Source organism: Ambystoma mexicanum, chromosome 2p (genome assembly GCF_040938575.1).
Source record: "Ambystoma mexicanum isolate Mex_15411 chromosome 2p, UKY_AmexF1_1, whole genome shotgun sequence".
Taxonomy (NCBI): Eukaryota; Metazoa; Chordata; class Amphibia; order Caudata; family Ambystomatidae; genus Ambystoma; species Ambystoma mexicanum.
Window position 1 is genome coordinate 1,036,008,137 of NC_090923.1, and position 27,368 is coordinate 1,036,035,504.

Here is a 27,368-nt window from a genome sequence, read left to right on the forward strand (position 1 = left end):
GGGATGCCCGCGCGCGCTGGATCCTCACCAGGGCTTATGGAAAAGTCTTCCACACACTGACTCGGAAACTGACAAACCAAAACAAGTCAAGCTGTGGGGGCTCCCCTCCTAGGCAGATCTCTGTGTTCCTTACACAACCACACTGTGGCTGGTCTTTGGCAGACAGGGGGGCTTTGTTGCATACAAGATGAAATTAAAGACCCTGCTATTCTGTTAGTCCTGCCCACAGCCCACCTTTCTCAGTTCGTCTGCATGCGACCTCTGTTGATTTAACATCTGTGTGTCCTGTGTTTGCATGTCTTTGCGCCCTTACGCCTTTGGGTACCTGGTGCGCGGTACAAATCAATAAACATAAACAAGAACAACTCTACCCCTATCCAGGAAGAACAGCCCCTGCCACTTCAGTCTGCTTACGTTGTGTTGTGTAATGTACTAGTCTTTTATATTGCCCCAAATCACCACTGCAGCAGTTTTAGAGTGCCTAGGCTTGTCGGTGGAGTGGCGTATTGTGAGGCCACCCAGGCAATACAGACCTTAGTCGACTGGATGAAAGAAAATGAGAACGAGGAAGAGAAGAGTGTAGGTGCTTTCTAAATAAACAATACCATACCAAGAGGACTGGAAAGCGTGAAATGGATGCTACAAAGGGAGGGAATCATCAGGGGAATAATGTTTTGTAATAGCCTGGGTGGGTGTCAGTCATGTCATTTGGAACATACTTCTGCAAAAGAGAGGCGAATGATCCTCAAGTGTTGTCATAATTGGGTTGAGTTTCCAGGGCAGATTTGGAGCACGGGCAGTTAGTGCACAATGTAATGTTGGATGCGTGAGGGGCACAAGGGTGTACTTGGGCAATCCTAGAAGTGTGAACCCCTTAAGTGCCAGGCTATTATGCGAGTCTATGCAAAAAGGATGAGCACACTCGTTCTTGGCTGGGTATCTCGCTGCATTGTACCTGAAATGAAACTCCAGATGTTAATTATGGGACTGCAAAGCCTGAGCCAAGTGTGGCCTAGTCAAGAATAGACTGTGTAGAAAGGGCAGTGTTTTATACGGTTTCCACTGAACCCATTCAACCACTATTCAACGTTAAAAAAAGCCACAACTCCCTAGTATGGCATCACCACAGTGAAATATGAACGCCATGTTTGACTGACACCACCAGCCCACAAGGTGCCTTCCGTCACTGTCTCTGGTACAAGCGCTCGGCAAGTCCCTCTTCATGCTTCTCCCTTTGATACCTCTTGTCTGCCCACGTGTCTCTCTGAAACAGGAAATGAGGCATGGCTTATAAGTAAAGGACCCTGCCTTTCTGCCAAAAAGGTGAATGAGCTGATGGGCACCCATATTAGATGGACGCGATAGCGTCCATGTAGTTATGGTTAAGTTGGTGTTTCCATAGGAAGAGCATTTTTTGGGTGGCTTATAACTTCGCCCCCTCTGGACGAATCCTCACCAAACTTTGCAAAGTTTGGTGAGGATTCGTCCTGGGGGAGAAAAGTTATAGGGGGGGTGCCAAAACCTGTGTTTTTTCCTATAGACATAATGGGAAAAAACTTTGCGCACGGCCACAGGCCAAACCGCTGAATGGATTTACACCAAATTTGCGGCAGGAGTGGGGGCTTGGTCCTGAAAGCGTGCTTTTGCAAATTTGGTGTAAATCCGTCCAGTAGTTTTTTATAAAATGACCAAAACATAAGGCAAAAAAATTAGTGATATCTGTGTTCGCTTCGCGGACGGACTTCCATGTTCGCTCCGTGGACAGCACCCCGATTGGCCCATGGCCTTGCGTCATGTCCGCGGACATGCGACGTGTTCGCTGATTGGACGGCGAGGAGCGTGGAGCGTGTCAGATTTTCTGTGGCGCCCGCCATCTTGCATTTGCCGTCGACCGCATACAGCGCGGTGAAACGTGGATAAAAAATTGTATTTAGTGCCGTGTGTTGGTGTGTAAGAGTGTTTGGGGAGGGTGGGGGAGTGTGAGATAGGTTCAATGTTTTTTTTTTATGTGCTAGACGTTTTTGTCTAGCACATAAAAAAACACGGCTGTTCTGACATTTTGTAAATAAACTAAATGGTGGGGTGTTTAGAAGACGGAGTATGTGTCATTTTTGTTCGCAAGGAAGGTAAAAATGAGCTATGAACACTTGCGGTGTACTTAATTGTTCGTAAATACACAAACTGGGTGTGTCCTGAGGACGCTGTCCGTATTGTAATCTGTCTAGTTGAATGTGTTCTAAGAACACTCGCAGTGTCCCGAAATGGTTGCAATTACACAAAATGGGGGCGTTCTGAGAACGTTGTTTGTATTGTTCGTTGTCAGGGTGAAAGTGTTTTAAGACCACTTCTTTTGTCCGCTAATAGTACAATTTCCTATGGGCGTCAACCGACTTTTTGTCCAGTAAAGAAACGATAAATCTGGCTGGTGTGCGCTGACATTATGTGATAATCCTATGACTGGCGCTATTGACCTGGCTGACTTGCTTTTGCGACACTAAATCATATCTCCTGCCCCTAAGCCTGTTATTATCAAAGCATTCATATTCCCCGCCTTTCTCCGTGACGTTACAGGGTGCGTCATCAAACGTGCCCAGTTCTCTGCAGTCCTAAGTGACTTTACACAGAAGCCGGAAGACAACACATATTATGTCACAACACAGCGCGCCACAATTCGGAATATAAAACAGTGATTTAAAAGCAAACAGCAAGATTGTAAATTTTGTAAAGTACATTTATTTGACATCAAATGTTTAGAGAATATTCAGCAATTTGCATTTGTCTTTGTTGTCGATCCGCAAAAGTTCATGTTGAGGCACGCGATGTTCATTTGCGGTACAGAGGGTGTTAGATCAGCTTACAACTCAGTGCGCCACAATTCGGAATATGAAACTGTGGTTTAAAAGTAAACAGCAGGATTGTACATTTGGTAAAGTGCATTTATTTCATATGAAATGTTTAGTGAATATTCAGCGATTTGCTATTGTCTCTGCTGTGGATCAGCAAAAGTTTATTTTGAGCCACGCGTTGTTCCTTTGCGGTAGATAGGCTGTTGGTTTATGATAAAAGCACTAAATGGTCGCTCTGATAATCGGAAGGTTTCTCCAACAACGAGCCATTAGACCACCCTATTGGTTGGTATGTTGTTTGTAGCCGCTAGTACTGCGTAAGGGCATATTGGTCCGCGGACGGCGTCCACTTTACTCTCTCTGCCATTCTCTCATTGCATACAGCTAAGCAATCACACAATATGAATAACGTCCTCAGAACACCCCCATTTTGTGAATTCTCGAACATTTCAGGACAATTATCATTTCATTATTCAACATATTAACATTACAAATATTATACCTTCATCTTGCACTCTGCACACAATGCTATGTTTCTCCATAAGTAGCTCAGTATACTAGATAGAATCCCATAATACAATGCTATTTATATCAATGCATCGTTCAAAGCACTAATAACGGTATGATATTTATTGCAATATTCTTGACACTTTTCTCGCAACATTATAATAAAAATCCCTAGTACACAAATTCCATGAAAAGTACATGCACATGTGATGTCATCAGTGATGTCATCAATGACGTTTGTGATGTCATCTTTGATGTCCTGGATGTTAGTGTTAGCAGTGCACGGTGGCGCGAGTTATGGTTGCTTATGCTACCATAACTGCCGAATTTCAGGGGTTTTTTGGTTTTACTTTGAACCATAACGTCCCTTTAACAAAGTTTTTTCACTGAATTTCATGGGTTTTTGGTAGCTCAACTTAACCATAACGTCCCTTTAACAAAGTTTTTTTACTGAATACAATATTGAATTGTACATGGGTGACTTTAAACGGAGGGGAAATATTCCACCACGGGGTTCAGCGTCACATTATAGACCACTCAAGCTTCACTATCGTCTGACGCAACTGTGAAACCCTCAGTGGAATATATCGCCATAGTTGATAGTCACCCATGTACAATTCTATATGTTGTTGGTAGTAGATGGTAAGAGAATGGAGGGGTCAAACCAATAAAGTAAAATTGAAAAGTCCTGCTATATTTATGTCAAAAGGTTTACTATTAAGCGATTGTTGCATGCCATTCCATGCTAGAATCTAAATTAGTTCACCGTGGGTATAGTTTGGACCTTAGTTATTAGGTCCACTGTACCCCTCCGCGACACATTGAGAAAACACATTCCCTTTTCTCACATGCCTGAAAAAGACTAGGGGCCTGATTGCGAGTATAGCGTTAGGGGTTAATATTGGCAAACATTGTATTACTATGATCTTCCCTAAGCCGCTATATTAGGGCTTTTAAAACAATGTTGGTGGACATACCTCTAGCAAATGGCAGGAGGCATTTTCAGCAAAGAATGGAGGAATTATCAATGGTGGAATTAACCCACTGGTGATAGTTCATCCAATCCCCAATGGGGGTCGTAACAGTAAATTAGTTTCTCTCTATTTGCACAACAAATGACATCAAATCTGTGTGATGCCCTATGCATTACCATAAACAAGACATGGCTCTTCCCTGTGGATTTGTCTAACCATTGCTCTGCCAATGACAGTCTGTGTGACTTTAGATCGGCAGATTTTTGGTAGCCTCTTTTTTGGTGGAAACTTAACTCAGAACATCAGAATCTCTGTCCCGACGTATATACCTTAGCAGGCAAGGCGCTGCAAAAGCGCATTGTTCAATAATCGCGCGGCTCTTCTACAAACAAAACTGTCAAACAAATCTGTGTTGCTAATTGCGGAATTTTTCAGTTCCTTGCCTTAGGGATATACCGCTGGGCCTCTCGCGCTGGCTACACTTATTTAGTTCTCAAATGAGCATTAATCAGAAGATAATACCCGAGAAAGAATGACTTACAAAAATCTTGAAAAGACAGTTTGAGCTCTAGTTGTCTCTGGTTTTATTTAACCATGTTACAGTGTTGTTTTTTGCATCATGCACTTAATGTTTCCTTGTGCGGCATGGCAACATGTGTTTCGCTCATAACAAGCTTCTTCAGGGAAAAGTAATAATGCTGCTTTGGTTCCATTATGGTGTGTCTAGTCAAAAAATAGAAAGAAAATATTATTTTGTGCATACATACAGTGAAATATTTTTTGTAACAAACAATAAAGTTGAAAAAATAGAAAAAGGAAAAAAATACTTTTAGGCATTGGTTCAGAACATTATTGGCAATTCCTATATCATCATACCGATGCACAGACCTCGCAATTTTGCACTAGTGTTAAAAGGTGCCAGCCTAAATGCCGGCTACCCACACTCTGTACAGCATTCCGCTGCTCTCAAGCAAGGTCTGCGCTTTAAACAATAAAATAAAATAATTTAAAAAATCATAAACCAATTATAATCAACGGAAATGACAAGATTGTTCATGTGAATCAATGATTCTTTTTGTTGATGCAATATTCGTTCAGCAGAAACAAACCTGTCCATGTTAATATATTAATGAAAAAGGTCATGAGTGTACACTTCATAAGTGGTCTTCCCCTAGGTCATCAACTACTGCTCATGGCGCGTCCACCTTGTGGTTCGTGTTGAGTGCATGCTGAGCTCAATACACTCATCTTGACACCATTGATGATTATTTTAATAGTGGCCTTTATCATTAGTCCAAGTAACTATTCATGGGACATGTTATCTAAGGACGTGCAGATATAAATGTCATTATCTTTAAGTTGTACCTATTGCCATTGAACCAGAGAGAGTCTTTCAAAGGTCATATTGCCTAGTTTTCTTCCTTTTTCTGTATGCAACTATAATTTGTTTGTCTTCATGACTTGATCTTATTAGTGTCCTTTGCCTCTGTGGGACAATGGAACACTCTCTTAGAACAACCTTTACACATTTCTGCTGTGATCTGAGTATTACTAATTGTTGATCATTGTCTGATCTTACCTTGCAGATACACTGCTTCGTGAATTTCTGTACACCCAAGGCTAGATTATATCCAACAAATTTGTGGTGCAAGCGCATCTTCTCATATGCACGATATGTAAATACAGAAGCACCTTGAGGATAATGACCTCCTTGGTCTCAGACAATCATGTTTCATACCCAGACATGGAACTGAGACTGCCCTTCTAGACCTAAAGATCCAAATGGACGAGGCAAAGGACAAGGGTATTTCAATCCTCCTACTCCTAGACCTTTCCGCAGTCTTAAATCTTGTCGACCATCAGGCCCTTACCAAACATTTGATCACAGCGGAAGCTTTTTCCACGAATGCTTCTGACTGGATCAAATCGTTCTTATCTAACAGGACTACCAGAGTCTTCTCCCCATCAGCCTCAGCTGACCCCACACTAATTCTATGTGGCGTCCCCAGGGCTCTTGTGTGTCGCCCACACTGTACAATATATTTACGAAGCTACTCTTCGACCGTCTGGACCACTTGGGTGTCATCTACAGCAACTATGCAGATGACACCCAAGCCCTCATCGCCGTGACTGGCTGCTATGACCAGGATTCCAAACTTCTAAACACTATCTACCTCGAAATTCAGGCCTGGATGGTGACCAATGGTCTTTGTCTCAATTACGATAAAACAGAGTTGATGATCGTGGGAACTCAGGCACTCCTGAACAAACTCGACACCAACTACTCCTCCTTCGTCATTGATGGCAACACTATTAGGGTTTCCAGAGAGATAAAAACACAGGGCTCTACCTTGACTTAACTCTTCCCTCAAAAAACAGGTAAACAGCCTAATATCCTCCACTGCCTACACCAACAAATTGATCTACAGTTGTAAAGCCTAACTGTCAACAAGTAGCTGCCTAACGCTGGCCAGAGCACTTGCGCTCTCCAACCTTGATTACTTTAACACCCTTTTTCTGGGTTCCTCTGAACAAAACCTAAGCAAACTCCAAATACTTCAGAATAACTCTCTCAGAGCAGCACTCAGCCTCCTTAGATCCTGCCGCATCTCCCTTCACAGACAGAATGTCAACTGGCTACCCATCCATGATAGAATCACGTTACGCACCCTAGCCATCACCCACACATGTCTAACTAATTCTGCCCCAAAATATCTGGCTGACAAGTTTTGCAAACACCTTCCCATTCATACTACCAGATCAGCCCACCCACATAACCTGATTGTACCAAGATACAAAGTGAAAACAGCTGGAGGAGCCAGCTTCCCAGTTCAGGCTGCCAAACGATGGAATTCCATTACCATCCCTTTCAGACAGGAACCCTCGTTCCTCACCTTCAAAGCCAATATAAAAAATTGACTGAGCAGCAAGTTGTTTCTTCAGTAGACCGCTACCTTGCATACTCACCATTGTGTATTTAAGAATTGTATTTAAGAATTACTTCATCTTGCGCTCTTCATACTTGTAATTGACTCTATGCCTCCTTTCTCAAGCACTGACCCATCTGTAACCAGGGTCCTTCATCGTTAGCCTTATTGCTTGAATTATGCCTGCATCATTGTACATTGCCTATAAGTTTCTCAAGCGCCGAGATGCCTCGGGGTTTGATGTACGATACAAATAATAAACAAGCACAAATACTAAAAAAATGAGAAGCCCATTAGAGAAAGGACATCTACTGAGTACATTTTAGATGCATTCTTTGAGATGCGCTGTTTCCCTTCTTTGCACATTTTTACAAATAAGGGGCCATTTCAGGGCATTTATAATCGCACCCCGAATTCAGAACTGGACACACTTTTAAATGCCCTGTAATGAGGGTCTTCCCCTTTCCCTCTTTCAAACAATTGCAAAGGGAGGCACAAATCATGATTAAGTAATTTCGTACCCGGTCATGATTTTTTTAAGTGTGCCAGCCGGGGGTTAAAACTGGGATGGCAATGCTTTTTTTTTTTCTCAGGCCTTTCACCGAGGCAGACCCTTGAGCCGCCTGTCTCGGTGAAATGCACTCCCAGCAACCATGTAGTTGCTAGAAGCCTGTCATCCATTAGTGTTGGGAGTGCACTAATGTTTGCAAGGGGGCTGGACAGCACATCTTTGTACTATTGTACAGCTGCTGATGAAAAGGGGTTGTCCAAGCCGCCGTAGGGGGTGCTAGAGGGACATCCCACATAGCAGGATGCCCCTCTGGCCGCCCCACCCCTCTACCTGGTCTCTCCACCCCTCCTGCAGGAGGGGGGGCAGTCCCCAGGGCACGAGCTTCCAGCGGGACTCTTTATAAGGGGGGAGGGACTGGAGCCCGGTCTCTTTCCAGTCCCTCCCCCGCTAGAATACCCACCCCCCATCACCCTTCTTGACCAGTTAGCAGTCTCTACCTTGGGGGGTATAATGCTTTGGAGACATGGGATTTGTTTCAGCAGACTGAGACTGGTAAATCAGCTAATACCGGGGAGGTTAGTAGCAATGTAAAGGTATGACAAACGGTTTCTGTTTGCAGCGGATTCGTGGTGTAAGTGGTTAAATAATGTTTTCTTATCAGTTTGTGTAACTTTATCAGATGTGGTTGTATAAAGGATGTATAATGTTTCACTTATTTTCAGCAGATTACGAGGTGTAAGTGGTTAAAGGGTGCTTGCTCTTGATTCCTGTATCATGTATTAATTGTTCCATTTCTGTCACAGGGCAGTCCTAGACGCAGAGGAGGGTACGCCGCGGCTTGAACCGTGGGCAGGTTTCCCGATGGCCGCACTTGAGCCAAAATCGGTCGAAGGGCACTGAGTCCCTTAGGGACACTTGAGATTCCTCACCTGCAAGATTCAGTGGCCCGAGGAGGAAGTACTCCGTGCAGTACAAAGCTGGGGCATATGTCCGGTGCCTTGCGGAAGCCATGGGCAGCAAGGGGACGCCGAGAACATTCAGCAGTAAAACTTTGCCCTGCTTGTGGGCCACTTTGAATGTATGGTGGTGGACCATGATGCTTTCGGGCTGGGACTGCTCCCTGTGTTGTATGCTCCGATAAATTGTGACCTGTTGCTTCCAAAATGTAAAACCAGTGTCTGTCTTTTGTTAGTTAGTAGGTTAGGTTTCAAGGTAGGTTACCTCCCCACAACAAGAGGGGTCGGGGCCAATAGGGGCTGAAACCGCTATGCTCAGGTCACCTTTCTGAGCATTTCGGCAAAGAGCGCAAATGAAAGAAGCACATTCTCTGCATTAATTTGCGCCCATTTTGGAGAATCTAGACACTAATGTTCTGTTCACCTCTTCATATGTTACTTCAATTTGTGTTTTTGTTAAACACAGTTGGAGCTATGTTCTGCAACTGAGTCAATTACTATTACCCATGTGACTGACTTGATATGTAATCTGTGACATGGATTTCCTCTGTACCAGTGTAATTCATTGATTCCACAGTACATATTTCTTTTCAGGTTACTTTCTCCGTGTAAGCTAAGGGTAATATAAAAGGGTTTATCCAAAAAAGATAACATGGTGATACCTTATTAGGCTACCAAAGTGATTCATTTTCAAGCTTTCATGATCTTCAGATCACTTTGTCACGCATAGGAAGAAGGAAGCTCTTGGAAACACAGGACAGTTTAAGCATTCATCGCTAGGGAGCCTTATCTGCCTGGGTTTGTGTTTCTGATTTCCGGTTCCTTCACAAAGAGCCATGAGCATCAGTAGTTGCCCAAACGAAAAGATTGAAAGGGGGCACTGTAAACTGTATGCAGGCAGGCAAGGCAAAGAAGCACTGCTCTGCTGCTCTCAGAGAGGCATGAGGCAGTGGCGGTCATGTCATGTGCAAACCTACCGAAGGCCGGTATGTTTTAGGCAGATCAGGTTCCATATCCCTCTGGACTGAGCCTGCAGCCCACCATGTCCGTAGATGTCCAAGCTTGGGACAGGAAATTCAGTTGGACAATTGTATTTAGAAAACGAATCAGGTTTTTGGTCACATTTCCAGTATTGCCTCTAAATGGATGGTCAGTCTAAAATAGAAAAAGACATTTTTCAGGCTGATTGCTTAGTGAGATTAAGTGATCAGACAATTACAAAAACTTGCAAATAAAGGGCTTTTTTATAGCTTAAATAAGGTATGACCCTGTTGACCCTTTTGGATAACAATGATAACATTGGACAGCCTAAAAGTCATCCAAGGATCATATTCACAACACAAGCTCATAAAAAAATAGAGATGGACAGATACAACATTGTAGGACAGATGACATGGCTCCACCGGCTACACACTTCTTGGTATAAAACAACACTGTGACAACCAGTTTCTGTTTGACACTGATATGATCTATCAGTAGAACAGGGCATTCCAGCTAAGCCAAACATGCCAGCGTGCCATCCAAGTGGGATAACCAGTGCACTATATCACTTAGGATGATCTGTAACACGGGTGAAACATGTATGTGGTTGTCTGCAGTTTTGACAGCTGCTTGTCTTAAGTTGATAAAGCTATGAATACAATGGTGCTGCCCTACAAGACAAACCCAATTTTCTGAAGCATACCTCATTCCTTTCAGCTAATTTGCATACCCATAATGCATTGCTCGGTGGGGCTGAACTGAATGTGATCTTGTAGAGATGACTACTGGGTAGTGCAGTGGCTTGTGCCAATAAGCAGAGATGACCAATTCAACTCTCACATTTCATGCAGAAGGTTTTATTTCATGCTATTTAAACAGTCAATCGCATTTAATAGCCAACCAGGTCAATTGGATCTGTAATCAGATCCAAGAGAACAGAAGGGGCCCCAAAATCCTAGCGCTGCCCAACAAGGGCAGAACTCATTGGTGCAATGGCAACGCTTACTAACATTTTAACATCCTTGATGCATTTCCGGTTCGTCGCATTAGTGACGCCTGCTCTTCTTAGACTGTGTGAATTGTTGTAGGCAGTACTCAATGTGCCAGTTACACTTCTGGATGGAGAGCACATTTTTCCCCACGATATTTTCCAGAATGCTTACTTTGCAACCTGTCAAATCTACCGCGGATATTAACTGTGAAGTCTTAATGGCCCACGGCCAGTATGCTGTTTTCAATTGATTATGAGCCATTTTCTATTCTACGGCTGAGTCTCACAGGCATAGAGATTACATGCCTTAAATCATGTGCTCTTTGGCGAAGAGATGCACTCCACCTCCAAACAGAAGTGAAAGCTCCTGGAGCGGTAAAGCAAGGCGCAAATCGCGTTCATCACTCTGGGGGTTTAAACATGTGACCCCAGAGTGGTTGCTTAAGCCACAAGGCTGCACGTAATGTTCCGCACCCACTGGCGATGTCTTTCTTTTTTTCTGCACTACTACTCTGCAGAAGGAAACCACCTGACAGGTTGCCAGCTAAGTTCCAAATAAACTTAAGCCAACGGCAAGTGGGGAGGAATGCAAGGGTCGTCCATGATTCACACACTGGCATGAGGCCTGTTGCTAATGATATGATATGTTATTTATAACACGCTTAATACACAGAGGTTTCTAAGAGCGGACCCGGGGATCGAACCTGTACTACTCCATGTCATCTTGCTTCCAAGGCGAGCACGTTGCCCCTGAGCTATCCTACCGAGACCAATGATGAGGTGGTGATGCCATTATTGGAACACAAACACTAAGAAGCATATGATGATTGCCCAAGATCACAGCGGTTTCTTGCAAAAAACGTTTTGCCAGATTTCTTTCCCTCGATACAAGTATAATATCGGTCTCCAATCCCTGGGTCAAGTGCATTATTCTTAGGGTGAGTAGATAGTCCTGTTTCCTGGGCTAGAGGTCTGGTAGAACTCTGAAGGTGGGTTAGAGATCTGGGGGAGGCCTGCCAGGTAGAGCGTCTCTGCTCAGGTGTCTGTACGGGCATACACCTGCCGTGGCAGCCAGCCACTAGACTGGGACATGGACTTCAAGCAGAACATCACAGAGGGGTGCATTTTTAGTAGGTGCAAATTACATGTAAGCAACTGCAAACATTAGCACTTACCTGCTGGTCGGTCCCCTTCAAGCAATTTGCACCAAAACGCACTGTAACGGTAAAGAGTAAAATAAAAATGCAAAAATCGGCTGTCTCCTGGCTTTTATTCCTTCAAATTCGTCTTTATTGAAAATGTTATAACAGTTAACAACATGACTTTATGAGGCATACATTTGAACAGCTTTACAAACCCCAATGGAACCCTTGCCCTCATTCTCCTATGTATCCTCAATAAACTGCCCCCCCACCCGCCACCACCCTCTCCCCATAACTCCCCTCCTCCTGGTACCCCAACCTCTGACAAACCCCCTTTTTCAAACCGCTAGTCCCTTAAAACGCGTTTAAGCTGTTAACCATAGGCGTTCACTTTCCCCTCTGGGGTCCTCTATTCCCCTGTTACCTTACTGTTGCCCAGCCGGACCCGTTGGCTAGTTCTTGGTACGTAGCGCTCCATGGCCCTACTTTCATTCTCTCTATTCCCTCCCCCCCTGCTCTTTCCCCGACCTCAGATATTTATCGACAAACCCTCCCCACTCTAACTCCACTGCTGGGCTCGCCCGGTCGTGTAATCCCGCTGTTATCTGTTGCATCACATAGAGGTTCTTCGCAACGCTTAACCATTCCTTTTTATCTGGAGTCTGGGGGGTTTTCCATTCTGTGGCTAGACATGCTCTCGCTGCTGGAAGCAAGCCCAAGGCCATTCCTCTACTGGGTTTTAAGCTAGAAATGCAAATACTGCCTGCAAATACGGCTTGTAGACTGCATTTGCAATGGATTCTTTTAGACTCCGCCTGCTTTTAGACAGTGTTAAATGCAGGTGGTTTCCATAGGAATCCATGAGTCTTATGCGATCGTGAAAATCTCACGCCGCTGAAAAATGTAGCGGTTTTGCAGGCAGAGCGGGAAAGTGGAGGAGGAAAGATATTTCCGCTAATGACTCCTCTTCTGCCTACATAAGTTGCAAATATGTCCCGGGGCAGTAAAGTGAGAGTTAAGACTGGCGTAAGCATTTTACTCCTCATTTCTTTTCTTTTATTCTGCTGCACCAGAGCTTACAAGAAAGAGCCCTGCAATGGATCTGCTTTGGAATCCACCTGCTTTCAGGGATGGCAAACACTGGCAGATACATGGGAATTTACCTGCATGAAAGTCTCATGTAGGCGTAACGGTTTGTGCGTCCTTTGAAGGAGGAGTAATACATGGCAGATATGTGAAAAACGTTCATGCCCCTACCCTGCCTCCAATGGTGGCAAAATGCTCTGGAGGGTCAAAGTAAGGCAGAGAGGCCTTGCCTTTAGCCCTTAATTTTGAGGTCTGTGGTGGAGGGGTCATTTTAAAGTAACATTGGCAGTACACGTTTGCCACCATTTTCTATTTTTTACGAATCTGTGGGTTTCTCTTCCATTTGTCAAATGAAGTTGGGTAGCAGAACACCTTTACACGTCCAATACGGCTAACAAGGGGCACGCAAGTGAATAAGCTGTTTTTGAATGTATGTGCTCCATATAGATTGCACAAACACAGGGGATAGGACAAAGACTGATATGTAGTGGAAATGTCTATTCTGTGAAAGGATGGTGAGCTAAAGACTCTAACCCAGGGTATAGGCTGGTAGTGGAGACACTCCCAGAACCTCCCTTGTTTTTGCATATTAAGTAGCCTTGGGTTTTCACCCTAAGTTAGGAGGGTAATCCAGACGTGGAACCCTTGCACACTGCTCTTATGGAGGCACAGCTCCACCTCACTGATGAGGCCCAACCAGCCGAAACGTGTGTCTGGGGTTGCTGTTGGTACTCTTGTTCAAAAGAGAATTGCCAGGCATTTCGGTGCTGGACTTGCCCTTGGGCAGGACAAAGACTGATATGCTGTGGACATTTCTCTTCTGTGAAAGGATGGTGAGCTAAAGACTCTGGTTGAGACTCTAACCCGTGATATAGGCCGGTAGTGGAGAAACTCCCAGAACCCCCCTTGTTTCTCCATATAAATTCACCATGGATCACAGACATTGATCCGATGCCTACATCTCACCTAAAGGCAGAGGGACACACTAGGAAACATACCCAGTGGCGTCGCTAGGGGGGGGGCTGGGGAGGGGCCGGGCCCCCCTGTGAAACCCTGTGCCCCCCATGTGCCCCCCCACCTAAGATGAGCAGTGACCATGTTCTGCCCCTACTTTTGTCTGTGCCCCCCTACTTTTGTCTTTGGCCCCCTCTGTGCCCCTCCTAAATTTGATTCCTGGCGACGCCACTGCACATACCCCAGGATTAAACAAGCCCACCATCCTGAGTAAAGCAAGGAGAGAACTCTGTCAGTATGCATAGTAGCATTACCTGTGCATGGAGGCTAAGTGGTGTTTAGAATGTAAACAGGCAGACACATGCAGGCGGTATAATATGCTATGCAAAAAAGAAAATCAAAACGTGAATTTTCGCTTGTTACAATCTTTTATTGAGGGTTGAAATTGCATTTTTTTTTAATGAATTCTGTGCACTATATGTGTGGTATGTAAGTATGAGATAAGCGTCTACAATACAAGGTGACTAATAAGCCACTTTTTCATGTGCACCTGCGATTCCCGCTCCACCAGCAAAGTGCGGCTACATTACCGCCATCACTTACTGTCATGCTGGCAGTAATGCAATGGATTCCTGTGGAACCCCCGTGGAAAAGCAGGTGGATCTCACAGGAAATGGCGCCCACAATCCTTACTTGTGGGGAGTATTTACACTTTTCTACAGGAGTAGTGCAAAAGTGAAGAGTAAAGGCGTTTTTTTTTCCTTTGTTTTACTCTTTACTTTGCACAACGTGGTGGAAAAGTTAAGAAATTGCATGGGTGGAGTGTTTAAAACATATGTACAAACAAATGTGGACCTGACATGCAATTTAAGATTTAATTTAAAATGACTCTCTGTCCGAGCTTAGAAAGTAACCCCTCATGTAATGTTCTGAGGAGGAGCAGGAAAGCAGGGCGGACACAGTTGTCGGTTCAGTTCTCCCACGGTGCCTAAAAACCCATACAAAGCCCACAGATTGATAAAGAAGGTGTTAAGACAGGATTAACACCACTAGAAGCCCATTTTAAACAAATGAGTAATTTTGTGGCACAGAGCCGTTACGTGTTGAGATACACGAAGGCGGCTCCACCCGCCAACTTTTCATTGTTTGCACGGTGTAGTGCAGGGCAGGGAAAAAGACGCTGTACACGTGTGTACACCATCTTTTTCCCTGCACTTTTGCACTCCACCATGCATAGTGAGTAAACGCTGCCTGGCATGCTTGCATGGCAGGCAGCGTTTACTTTTAATTTTGAGTGCTGCTTCCCATTCTAGATTCTTAAGCGGCACTCACAATTACAATTAAACGCTGCCCGACATGCTTGCATGTCGTGCAGTGTTTCATTTTCATTGTGAACACTGCCTACCATGAGCGCATTGGTAAGCAGTGGTCACAAATACAAATAAAAGCTGCAAGCGTGTCAGGCAGTGGCTACAATGGATCTCTGTAGGATACGGATCTCTAGCATTTGTGCTGGCATGAAAATCCATGCCGGTGCAAATGCTGGAGCATTTGTATCATGGAGAGGAAGAAAGTCTGCAGAAACGCCAGTTGCCTTCCACTCATCTATGCCATCAAATGAATGAAAATGGGCGTGATGGAAGAAACATGCATAAAAGCCTTACGTAAATCTTTTACGCATGTTTCTTACTTTACGCCCCCATGAACTTGGACCCCCTAGTGATCTGTGGGACCAACAAAATGAGCGCCACGGATGAGGATCTTTCTGTGCAATTTTGATACTTTTTTGTTAGGGGTGTAAAAAAAGCCCAGGGATGTAGGCGGTCCCAGGATCCTGTGCCTTTTTGCACCCCTAACAATAATGTGTGGCAGTGTCGGGCGCCATGTATGTGTATGGCGGCTGGGATTACAATGAACCCTTTTGGATTTTTCATATTAAAAGGTAAGGAGAACCCATAGGGATTCAAGACTTTCTGCCCACCTCAAAAGAGGCTGGCCACTGCCGTAACAGGGCCCCCTGCATCCTCCGCGGTGTGGGGGTCCCTGCTAGCACATGTCCTGGGAGGGGGCCCCACTTGAAAAAAAATATTTTTTCAAAATCTTTTTTTATTATAATTTCTTTTTTAAATCACTCTGCCTTTATAAAGACATTATTTCTGTAACAGGAATAATGTCTTTATGAAGGCAGAGTGACGTCCAGGGATCCCCCCACCTCATGACATGGAAGACCCCAGGCTGGAGGCCTCCATGTCATGGGGTGGGGGAGCCCTATGAGTTCAACAAGATTTTTGAAGTCACTCTGCCTTCATAAAGAAATGATTTCCGTTATGGTTTGGTCCTTGACAGAAATAATTTCTTTATGAAGTCAGAGTGATTTCAAAAAGAAACAATTTCTTTTTGAAGTGAAGGGCTCCCCTCAACCCCATGACGTTTGTGTGTGTGAGTGTATTTTGAAAGGGTGGACACTTAAATGTGTAGGTGGCTGCCTGTGTGAGTGTATGGTGAAAGGGTGCATACAAATGTAAGGGGGACTGGGTGTGCATGTGTTCGTGTATGGTGAAAGGGTGCATACTTAAATGTACAGGTGGTTGCCTGTGTGAGTGTATGGTGAAAGGGTGCACACTTAAATGTATGGGTGGGTGCCTGGGTGTGTGTGCCTGTATGGTGAAAGGGTACACACTTAAATGTATGGATGGCTGCCTGGGTGTGCCTGGATGGTGAAAGAGTGCACACTTAAATGTATGGATGGCTGGGAGTGCGTGCATGTATATGGTGAATGGTGTGTGTGTTTGTGTTCAGGGGTGCAACAAAACCTAAATTTCTGGGGTCTGATTCTTCAAATGTTGGGAGAGCCGCTAACTTCACAGGTGGTGGAAGAGAGACAAACATATTTGTGTGGGGGCATCTAACTTCTTTATGCATTTTAATGAGACTATTCTAGTGCAGCTTCAATGTTACAAGCAGTTAACTCTCTCCTTTAAGTGTGAAAGCACCCAATTATGAACTGCTGTGAGAATGAACGGTATCCTGTTCCCTGTCTACCCTTCCAATCACTTCCCTGGCATGAAAGTACTAAACCTACATCACAATTTAAATTTCCTAAAACATTTGGCATTTCAATGCAGGTACTAACAGTGAAATGCTTTACATTAGTAATTGCTGGGCCCGTGTTAACAGCGAAACCCAGGTGCCGTTTAACATCTGTCCCCTGTTCTGTCGGGCAACAGCTCTGTAGGTCAGCCAGGATGAGTCCACATAGCCCAAAATTTCAGGGGGGGGAGATTATGAAGCCCAGTCAATTCAATGGTGTTACGCCACTACTTGTGGTTTATGCTGTGATTACTTATTGGTAATCGTCATTACTCCTAGCCCTATTCTTCCTTGTCCCTGTACTTGTGTATGAGGAAGTACTTGTGTATGAGGCACCGTGCTTCATACACAAATACTGGGATGAAGTAGGGGTACATGGAGGTAATGCCTGACTTAGCTACCTGTATCTTCATAACTCCTAATCCCAATCTTCCTCATCACAGTACTTACCAGTGAGGCAAGGAACCTCAAACGTAAGCTCTAGGACAAGGAAGAGGGATGTGAAGGTAATTCTGGACCAAGGAGCTGATTTTGGAGATTGGGGTAGGGCATGGGACGGAGAGGGGATGTGTGAGGGAGGGATTGTGTGATAAATCATAATTGTTGTCTATGTCCAGGCTAAACAGGCATGATATGTGGTATTAGTGGCTAGAGAGGCATTTTGGTGCAGCCTGTCTAGTTATTCCTCAGTTTGGTATGACTTTTTTTTTACTGCGCATTTCTGATAAAGCAGTCCTGCTAAATGTAATTACCTGGCTAGACTGGCATTTGGGCGCTGCCAGTCTAGCCGTTTCTTACTGCGGCATTGTATATTTTTTTGGGCATCTGTGATAAAATGATATAAATCATTATAACACGCCTGTACGCAAGTGTTTCTAGGCGAGACAAGCAAGTGAGGGAAGATAGAGGGAGGACAAGACAAATGATTTTACTAGGCCTTGTGTCATTCAGATCGTGCAAGTGCGAGAATGAGAAATGCAAGGAGAAAGGGAATGGGGAAGTGCAAGTTAGAAGGGAGGGGAAAACAGAACAGTAATGCTCTGAGTTCGTGCAGCCAGGGCAGTGCAACTCTGGGTAGTGCAAGGAGAACAAGGGACTGTAGGGTTACAGTTAAAGCCCCTAAGTGCATGTTAGGCCGCAGGCAGTTCAAGGGTGACTGATCAAGAAAGAGCCTGGACTCAGTGAGACTCTGATGGTAGCCAAGCAACCAGTCGGTACAGCAGACAGGTAGGTCAGGTAGGTCAGCAGGGGAAGGAGAGAGAGAAAGCAAAGGAGAAGAGGAAAGTTTTGAACTGCTTCTGGAACATCAGGTGGTCCACTTAAGTTTGAGAAGGGCAGGGAGGCCATTCCTTAGGGAGGCATCTGCAGAGGAGAGAGATCGACCTCCCACTCTCTGCCTGGAGAAGTGTCTAGCCCTTAGAGAGTTGGAGGTAGCTGGGGGAAGAGCTCGAGAAAGAAGGCATTTTGAAGTGAGCATTGGAGGTAGTGTGGACCCGGCCCCAGAAAGCCTTGTGGACAAAGCAAAGGGTCTTGAACTTGATTCCTGCAACCACTGGGAGCCCTTGGAGAGATTTCAGGGCTGGAGGGATATGATCCCTGGGCTTGTGGCCAAGGATAAGTCTTGCATTCCTGTTCTGGATTAGTTGCAGAGGGTGGAGGAAGGCAACTTGAGAAAGAGGCTGCTGCTGTAGTCCAGCCTAGAGAGAAACTATAACGCTCACCTGGTATCCACGGGGATGTCACTCAGCCTGTTCTGACCTCTTATGACCTCGAACCCTTCCCTGGAGGCTATTCGACTGGAGACTGGGCCTGAAACACAGGATTGGTAGAGTTTAACTCCCTATTGTCTCTGTGTGCTTGAGCCCCTTCTTCCCCAGGGTCCAACCCTTCCCTTTGATCCACAGCTCACCTTGTTTTCTTGGATAGTGTGCTCTCCATCCTGCCTTCAGCGCAGGGGCGCGTTGATTGATGCGGGCTCATTGCTGCCTAGTTACTTCACTGGCAAGAGTCCGACAGGTAAGTATAATTAGTCTTTTGAACAGTTCTATAACTTCGTTCCTTTCCTTCCTTAGATGATGGTCGGCGTCCGGGGATGGCGGCGTGCTACTGAGATGAGTAGTGAGTAGCGCTGAAGGTGAGTTAGAGCGCGATGCGCGATGCACCCCTTTCGTATTTGCATTGAACTGAGTTCTTTTTCTGTGTCTTTTAGGTGCCGCTACGTTTTCAGCGTGGATGCCGGTTATGAAGAACAAATGCGGTGGGTAAGCGGGTATGCAGCGCCTCTAGCTGTTTCCACGCTAACCTGGAGTGTCTTTTCCCACTTGCAGATGGCTGAGAAGTTCCGGAGACAGAGTTCCCCCAGAGCGGTGGGATTCAGGTAAGCGTTTGAAGCTTGTACAGTATTTAAAAATAAGCAAAGATTTGCAGAATGCTTACTAATGCCTTTTTTCTGTTCTTTTCCCTTTTCCTTAGGAAGTGGCATGCCGGGATGGGAATGACACCGCGAAGATGCCTGCAGAACAGAAGGAGCAATGACTGATGGGCAGAAGCGCCGCAAGGTAAGGCTGTTCCTAACTGTGTTATTGTTCTTGCAGGAGCTGAGCGCAGAAGAAAGATGCAGGCCTACTGGAGACCGATCCGAACACGGTGAGTGTCACGCTGCAGGTGCAGAAAACGCAAAGCATGTTTCTCAGCCTGGGTGTGGCTTAAATAGTCTCTGGTTATCCCAGGTGCCTCTGGGCTGATCCACACCCAAAAGACTAGACCGCACATGCAGTTCTGGGAACCGAAATATGTGGGGGCATCCATCTTGTCCCCATCAATGCACTACAAGTCCAATCCCCAATGTTATCCTATGGGAGTGAGCGAGTCTGGTGCCACAAGCGCCAAGTCTGACTCCAACTGGGTCTTTGGAGGGATGGAGAGGCCCTTGAGGGCCATGTAGGTGATTGTGGCCTGGCTCCAGCCTGACATCTTGGAGGGCTGGGGACATGAGGGGCAGGAATCATGACAGAAACAGAGCTCTGGAGACAGTGAGCTTCTGGGGGAAAGTGAGAAAGGGAAGAGTCACTTTGAGGAGGAGCAGCTGGTAGGTAGTGGCACTTCTTGGCGACGTCCGAGATGTGAGGCGAGAAAGAGCGAGTGGAGTCGAAGATGACACAAAAGGTTTTTTGCCTCAGAGGAAGGTGAAGGAAGAGGGCCCAAAGGTGGGCAGCCAGAGTCGGAGAGAGAAATCAGGGGCAGGGGTCCCAATGAGAAGGATCTCCATTTTAATGGCACTAAGGCAGAGATTGTTGGAGGTGCACCAATCCTGAATCACGGATAGACAGTCAGGAATGAGCGAGAGATGAGAGGAGCCTGAAGGGAAGCTGACTGCCATCTGCATAACTCTGAAAGTTAGAGTAGAAGGTAGAGATCAGGTGGGCCAAAGGGGCCAAGAAGAGGTTGAAAAACCAGGGTGAGCAGAAAGAGCCCTGGGGAACACCACAGGTAGAGAGAGAGGTGGCGGACAGAAAGGGACCAAGTTGGACCTGGGAGGGATAGTCCAAGAGGAAGGAGGTCAGCCACTCCAGGGCCTGATTGTGATGCCCAGGTTCTCACATAGTCGATTGATCAGGATGGCGTGGTTGACTGTGGTAAAAGTAGAGGAAAGATCAAGGAGGATTAGGACAGAAGGAATGCTGGAATCAAGGTTAGAGAACAGATCTTCACGGGTGTTCAGAAGAGGAGTTTCCATGCCTCTGACAGTTCTCAAGCCAGACTAATGGTCATGGAGACAACAAACAGATTCATTGTGGAGAGTAAGCTGGGAGATGGCCAGCTTTTTTCCAAGAGTTTGCCCAGGAAAGGGGTGATGGAGATTGGACGATAGTTTGCCGTACAGGTAGGATCGGCAGACGGCTTCTTGAAGAGTGGGTGCACAAAGGATTGCTTAAGGGGAGGGGGGGAACATTCCATAGGTGAAAGAGTGATTTCAGAATCGGCCAAGCTGCAGCAAGGGTGTCAATATGGTCCTTGATGGTTCTCGAGGAACAGGGGAGCACCAGTTTGTAGGATATTTTCATGCATCAGACTTGTCTAGAAACCTTGTCAGGTGTTGTTAGAGAGAAATAGGAGAAAGGAGGAGGACAGGTAGAGATGGCCAAAGGGGGGCCGAGAGAGGAAGAAGGAGAGGAAGAGGATATAGTGGACAGGATGTCCTGAGTTTTAGAGGAGAAGTGAGAGGCCAGAGCCATGCAGAGGGAACAGGAGAGAGGGAGACCGCAACAGGATTGACCGGCTCAGTGCAGATTTTAAAGAGTTTGGCCGTGTTGTTAGAGACCACAGAGACCCGGGATTCAATGTGTGCTCTCTTTTTGATGAGTGTTATTGCTTCAACTAGCATTTTTGTGCAACCAGTCTAGATATGTCTAAATATTGCCTGCCATGCTTTATTGTAATATTATTACGTGTCTACACTGGTCTACATTGTGCAGCCAGTGGGACATGTTTTCAATGTGGCATGGCATTTTTAATAGCAAAGCATTCATGTTCCTGTGCACTGTTGGTGACTTGCATGTATTGGATTGGTGTTACCCTACAAAACAATTGCAAAACACTTTGGCTTTTTAGCCAATTTTTCTCAGAAAGTGTGCTGTTTATTGCATTAAAACACATATTTATATCTTTCTCCCCCTTCAACAGCACGTTCATGGCTATTGTGCAAGCGTGATCTAGGCCGCCCCAGAGTGTAGCACTACCCGTGATTTGTTGCCGAGTTGGGGGGCCCCCCTCAGCATGGCCCCCACATTTTGTGTTACGCCACTGAGGCTGGCGTATATTCTGGCTGGACCTGGGGTAAGAGGAGGAGCAGAATCTTATGCTCCGCTCTCCCCCGCCCTCAGCTCCTTGATGAATATGCCATTAAAATGGAACGGAGCATAATTTAGAGGCAGTGTGCGTGCCTACGCCTGTACATCATGTTCCGGAACATTTAACATGGCCATAAAAATGAGCCCCAGGGTGTTCTGATACACATGCACGTAGCATTGTTGTGCCCATAGAAATAGGGTTTTGAAGCTAAGACTGTTACACTCATACCTCTAGTGCAGATGTATACAACAAATTAATTGACAACAAAAAAACGCACCTGCATAAAACATGAAATGTTGCATGGAACGTTAAAAATATATGCTTAATGAAATGACATGAGCAAAAGGGCAAGTTCCCTGTTTGTAGACTACTAGGCCATGCATTATAGAGGAGGTAAAGATGCATATTTCCATGTTATACCTCAGGGATTCAGGGAATGATGCTGTATATGCAGCCAATATGCCGCTCCCTTCCATTGTTTCTCTGACCATCTCAGACTTAGAATTCTCAGGACGATGACTCCTTACATTCCAGAAAACCTTAGGAGTCTGGTAGTTTCTGCTACCACTCCAGGAACCCTGGACTATTGCAACGCTCTGTTACTTTCACAACCTAAGTACCTGACTCAATGACTGCAAGTGCTGCAAAACTCTTCAGCCCGTCTGGCCGTGGGCCTTCCGAAATTTGCCCATACATCACAGGTCCTATTGAAACTGCACTGGTTACCAGTGGAGGCAGAGTTACATTTAAATCACTCTCTTTGTCCACCAGGCCTATTATGGCTCTGGAGCTTTCTACCTTTGTGAGAAGTTTGTTAAGTATGCCCCTTCTTGGAATCTTAGTTTGGCTAATCTCCTGCTTCTTTGTGTGCGGCAGGTTTCAAGAGGTACCGGTGGTGGCAGAGATTTTTCCGTGGCAGCCTCAGTTTGTTGGAACTCACTTCCACTTTGTTTGCAGGCTACCTTTGATAATTTTGCTTTCAGAAAAAAGCTAAAGACGATTCTTTTTTGTTGATTAACTAGGTTGTTTTTTATGATTGACCTTCTGTTGACCTTGGATTCTTTTAGTGCCAAGAACCTTTTTGTCAGCAAATTGGGGGTACGTGGGCTCTAGATTGGAACCTACCTTGCTGAGCTCTAGTATTGAAGATCTGTTTAGTTATTTTTTTTGTTTGCGGCAAGATCACAGGTTAATGTTGAGGTGCATCCCACACCTTGTTTGTAGGGTAGAGAAAAGGATGGAAACTTGATAGCTTGCATTTGATAAGTCCAAGAAATATCATACAGCTGAACGCCGAACACGGGGGAGCCCAGACTCAAGGGCCCAACAGGAGCCACTGTATACACAGGACATAACCTAACCACCCAACCAGAACCCCACAGGGGGCGCCGGACCGCAACACATAGCCTTGAGGAGGATTTACGCGTCGAAACACGTGTCAGCTGACCACATGGGGACATAAAAACCCTGACTGTACCGATAAAGGGGGTTTACAACCTAAACAAAACCAAATGAGCAAACCCTTTCACAATCAAGCACAAAAATGTAAAAACTGCGTGGAAAAAATATTTCTTGGACTTAACGAATGCAAGGTATCCAGGTTTCCATCCTTTTCTCTACCTTTGTGTCATAGCTGCACTTAATACATTCTTGTAACATAAACATGAATCCACAAGCATATTGTGTGCTCCTAATGTGCAGTCCAGGGAGTTACTGTAAAGAGGGGTTGAGAAGAAAGTGGCTGACTTCAAACACTGGGACTATAGTCGCTCAACACGAGAGAAAGAAACAGAAACCAGGCACTGGCTTTACAGGAAGACAGGCAGTTGGGCTGCCCGGACACCATGAGAGCCTTGCCTGACTCTAAATTGCAGCTCTAAATGGATACGGTATGGCACCAAGTAAGTTAGAGAGCTAGCATATTTGGCCCTGTGGAGTCAGCCAACCAAACTATTCAGGAGACGCGCTGTCGAAACTGATATAATATTGTTTCGTCGTCATTGTACATGTTGGCCTATGCCCAGTCGCTTTGTGAGGAAATCCGTATTGCAAGGTCGTGACCTTAAGTTAATCAAGCCTTCATTTTAGGTTAGACCGCCATTTTGGTTTATCGTGCAAAGTCACCCTGTGGCCTAAAATGGCCGACTTATGTCCTCTTGTTTTCACTTTAACCTCTTCAACCTCTGTAGGCGAGTTAATGTTCAACCTGCCTGCAGGCTATATTTTAGGGTCATGTAGACCTTGTCCTTTCTTGACCTAGGGATCAGGGGATTACTTGAATCGGCGATGTTAACCTACAAGTATACAAGAACAATAATGCTATTTAAACATGATATGCAAAACATCTGTTTGATCTGCATTGAAGCAAATGTGTAAAGAGTGTAAAGTCACATCCAGAGAATAATAGTACTTGTTAGTAAATGTATTAAGAAGTAAACCACATGCACGAGATATGTAAATTAGGAATGAACCTGGCGTGAACCCTAGCCCAGTACATGATTAACTCGTAAGAGGCTGGACATCGTTATGAAGAAACTGTATAAATATGCTGATGTCCAGCTAGCAATTCCTGTTCACTGCTCACATAGAACCTGCTGGTGGTCTCTGTGAAGTACTGACGGCCAAATAGCTGTTTGTGTACTTTGTTTTGTAAACTGTTCAGTGTTGCAATAAAGATTCTGGGAATCTTTACAAGCCTGTGTTGGTGTATTTCTCTTTGCCTAGTGTAAAAGCCTTAATATTGTATTTTCTGATTCCACAGATGGCGCCCGAATAGGGACCCTCAAGAATGACTTCGTCTTGTTGAAGGTTGGCTCAGCTATCGGACCGGGATCAGACGGTGTCAACAAAAAGGCCCCTCTGAACGAGAAGCAAATTCCTCGACAGAACAGCACAATCCGATCCCTGACCGGTGAGCTGTAGCCCAAGACAACGTCTTGATGAGGGTCCATATATCGAGGTGGGTAAATTTGCCGAAATCACCAGACACGTGGGTCCTTAGATTGTCCTTAGTAACCCGATCGGGTCTCCCAGTCCTTTGGTCAGGTGAATCGTGACCCGATTCTTAATTTAACCCTGACAATTTGAATTTGGCGCATTGTACTCGTGAGCACAATTATTTGACCAGGTAACACCAGAATTCTGATGTGCCTGAGAAATTGTCTGCCTGCTTCAGGGCATTATTCTGCAGTGACAGACAATCTTTGGAAGTTAGCCGTCCCGCACCACAGGAGGGGTCGCCGGCATGTACTATGTACTGTAAGAAAGGCTTTGGTAGTATAGCATTTAATGATATTTGGCACAGACGGATCAGACATAACTCTAATCTTCGGTGGCCAACCAATGGTAGCTTCAAAATCCCTCGGTTAGAATATTTAGAGTCTGTATTGATAAAGAAACAGGCTACACCTGCAGCATTTGACGCATTGCACAGTTGGAAAACAGAAGCTTTGCAGCAACAAAAGAGTAGAGAGAAACCTATGCGTCGACATATGACGAATGCCGAAAAGGCACTGTTATATGATCAAAATAAACAATTGGAATCAGTTAGGAACACGGACAGAGCGTTTCAATTAGGCATTCAGAAAATGTACCCTTCGAAAGATTTTCATACTTCCGATGAATTGATTACCAAACTTTTGCATGAACGAAGGCCTGATGCCTCTGCGCCACCCCAGTACGTTCCTCCTCCTGGTGCTTTGCCCCTTCCTGTCGCTATTCCTCCTCCTATAGTTCCCCGGTCCTTCCTAGTGTTCTTCCTGTTGTTCCTCCAGCCGTCGCTCCTTTGCCTGCTCCCTTGCCTCCACTTATTGATATTCAGAATATGCCTACTCTCCCTCTTCCAAGTGATTCCACATTGCTTGAAGTAGACCAGGGAATGGGATCAAGGGTTGTGACTCGTAATACTGTGTCCCCAGATAAAAATAATTAATTGATTGCTTGGGCTAAACATTGTATGGAGAGGGGTGAACAAGCTGATGTTTTTTCCACACTCGAAAATCTAAAAAGTATCCCTGAGAAAAAAGTTTTTATTGAAGGACTAGGAATTCATTTGAGCATAATGTGGAATAGATTAAACGATGTAGATCTCCCACAAGGGTTGCGGTATTTGAACACCTTAGCATTGTCTAGAGATGCTGCGGAGAAAGCATATGAGCATGTCAAGAGGATTTTTGTGTATAGGAAGGAGTGTGAAGAGTTACAGAATGAAGAAGCAGATGGTGATAGTTTAGGTGCTATATTCTTACAGAAACGGTTTTCTCCTCGCCGTGAATTGATAGGTGAGGAAGCGCGAATTTGTACAAAGGATGCAATAAGATGGATTTCGGATATGTCGATAACTCCAGCCGAAGTATATGACACGTATAGTCAGTATACGTTAGAAATGCAAAAGAAAGTGATACAGGTTATGGTAGAATACCTGCAGGATGAGTGTGTAAAAATAAAGATTTGTTGTCCCGCAGAATTGTTGGGTGTTTATAAGAGAGCCTTTTCGATTGATACCTCTTCGACTGTCTTAGCGCTTGATTTGGCTCTGTTGCTTAGTAAGCGTTCGGAGCTACCTACTTCTCAGTTGCCTATGAGAGAGGTCCCTCCGACATTTGTCCCAAAGGTTGAGATTGCGGCCGATGCTGCACAAGGTATAGTCGCTGTGGACATTCCTGCACATTATGTATCGTAGTTTGTTCACGTCCCGTTCTTGAGACAGGAAGTGAACACCATAAAGCAATCTATTCCTGATATAAGAAAGAATCCGAGGGGGTTCTATAAAGAAATAGAGTCGGTTTTACAATCATCAGTGTTCACCTTAAGTGATATTGATTTATTATTTCCCGTACTCCTGTCAGTTGATTTGTGGAAACAGATTAGGACTGTAGATGATGTACCTGGGTTAGGAGATACATGGGATAACATGGTTAGGCTCGGCAGAGAAAAACCAGCTGGCGAGAGACCGCCTCAAGTGATATTAACTTTGCCTGATAGGATAATTGTAAAATTAAAAACCATAGTCCTGAAAAAAGAATCATTTGGGACAATCTTACGGCCTGTGTCCAAGGAAAGTCTGAAGGTGCTATTGAGTTCTTTAATCAGTTCGAACAAATGTTTTCGGATTTCAGTTGACAAGACTTAGGCACAGAGTCAGGGAAAAGGCTGTTTGTCGACAAATTTGTACATGGATTGCTGCCTGACATCCAGTTGCAGATTATGTCCTCCGAAAGCGCTTGGCAGGCAAAGTCTCAATCAGAAGTACTGCACATGGCTCAGTACTATGAAAATCGTGTGAATAATGAGAAGGAAAAACCTGAAAAAAGAAAGGGTGACCTGAAAACAAAAGTACTATTACAACAGATTGTTAAGAGCCCTAGAGGGGGTAGTATGCAATTTAGAGGTCAATACGTTCCACAGGGAAGTATACCCCTGGCTCCGGTAACCATTAACCAGTGTGCCTATTGTCGACAGGAAGGTCACAAGCGCGCACAATGTCGGACCTTGCAGCAAAGGTAATTTGGGAACATGGGTAGATGATCCAAAGGTCAACCAGGTGTAGGGGG

General features: G+C 45.0%; 1 long non-coding RNA gene across 1 annotated transcript in view; it reads right to left on the minus strand.

Annotated features, from left to right (window-relative positions):
• Positions 1–4,894: 4,894 nt before the first annotated feature.
• The window catches only part of LOC138565989 (uncharacterized), a 499,289-nt gene continuing 476,815 nt past the window's right edge, over positions 4,895–27,368 (minus strand). Inside the window, exons 3-4 of the long non-coding RNA XR_011301760.1 lie at positions 11,869–11,909; positions 4,895–5,050 (exon numbers count right to left, since the gene is read on the minus strand). This is a non-coding gene — a long non-coding RNA (uncharacterized lncRNA). The remainder of the gene's footprint in view (positions 5,051–11,868; positions 11,910–27,368) is intronic.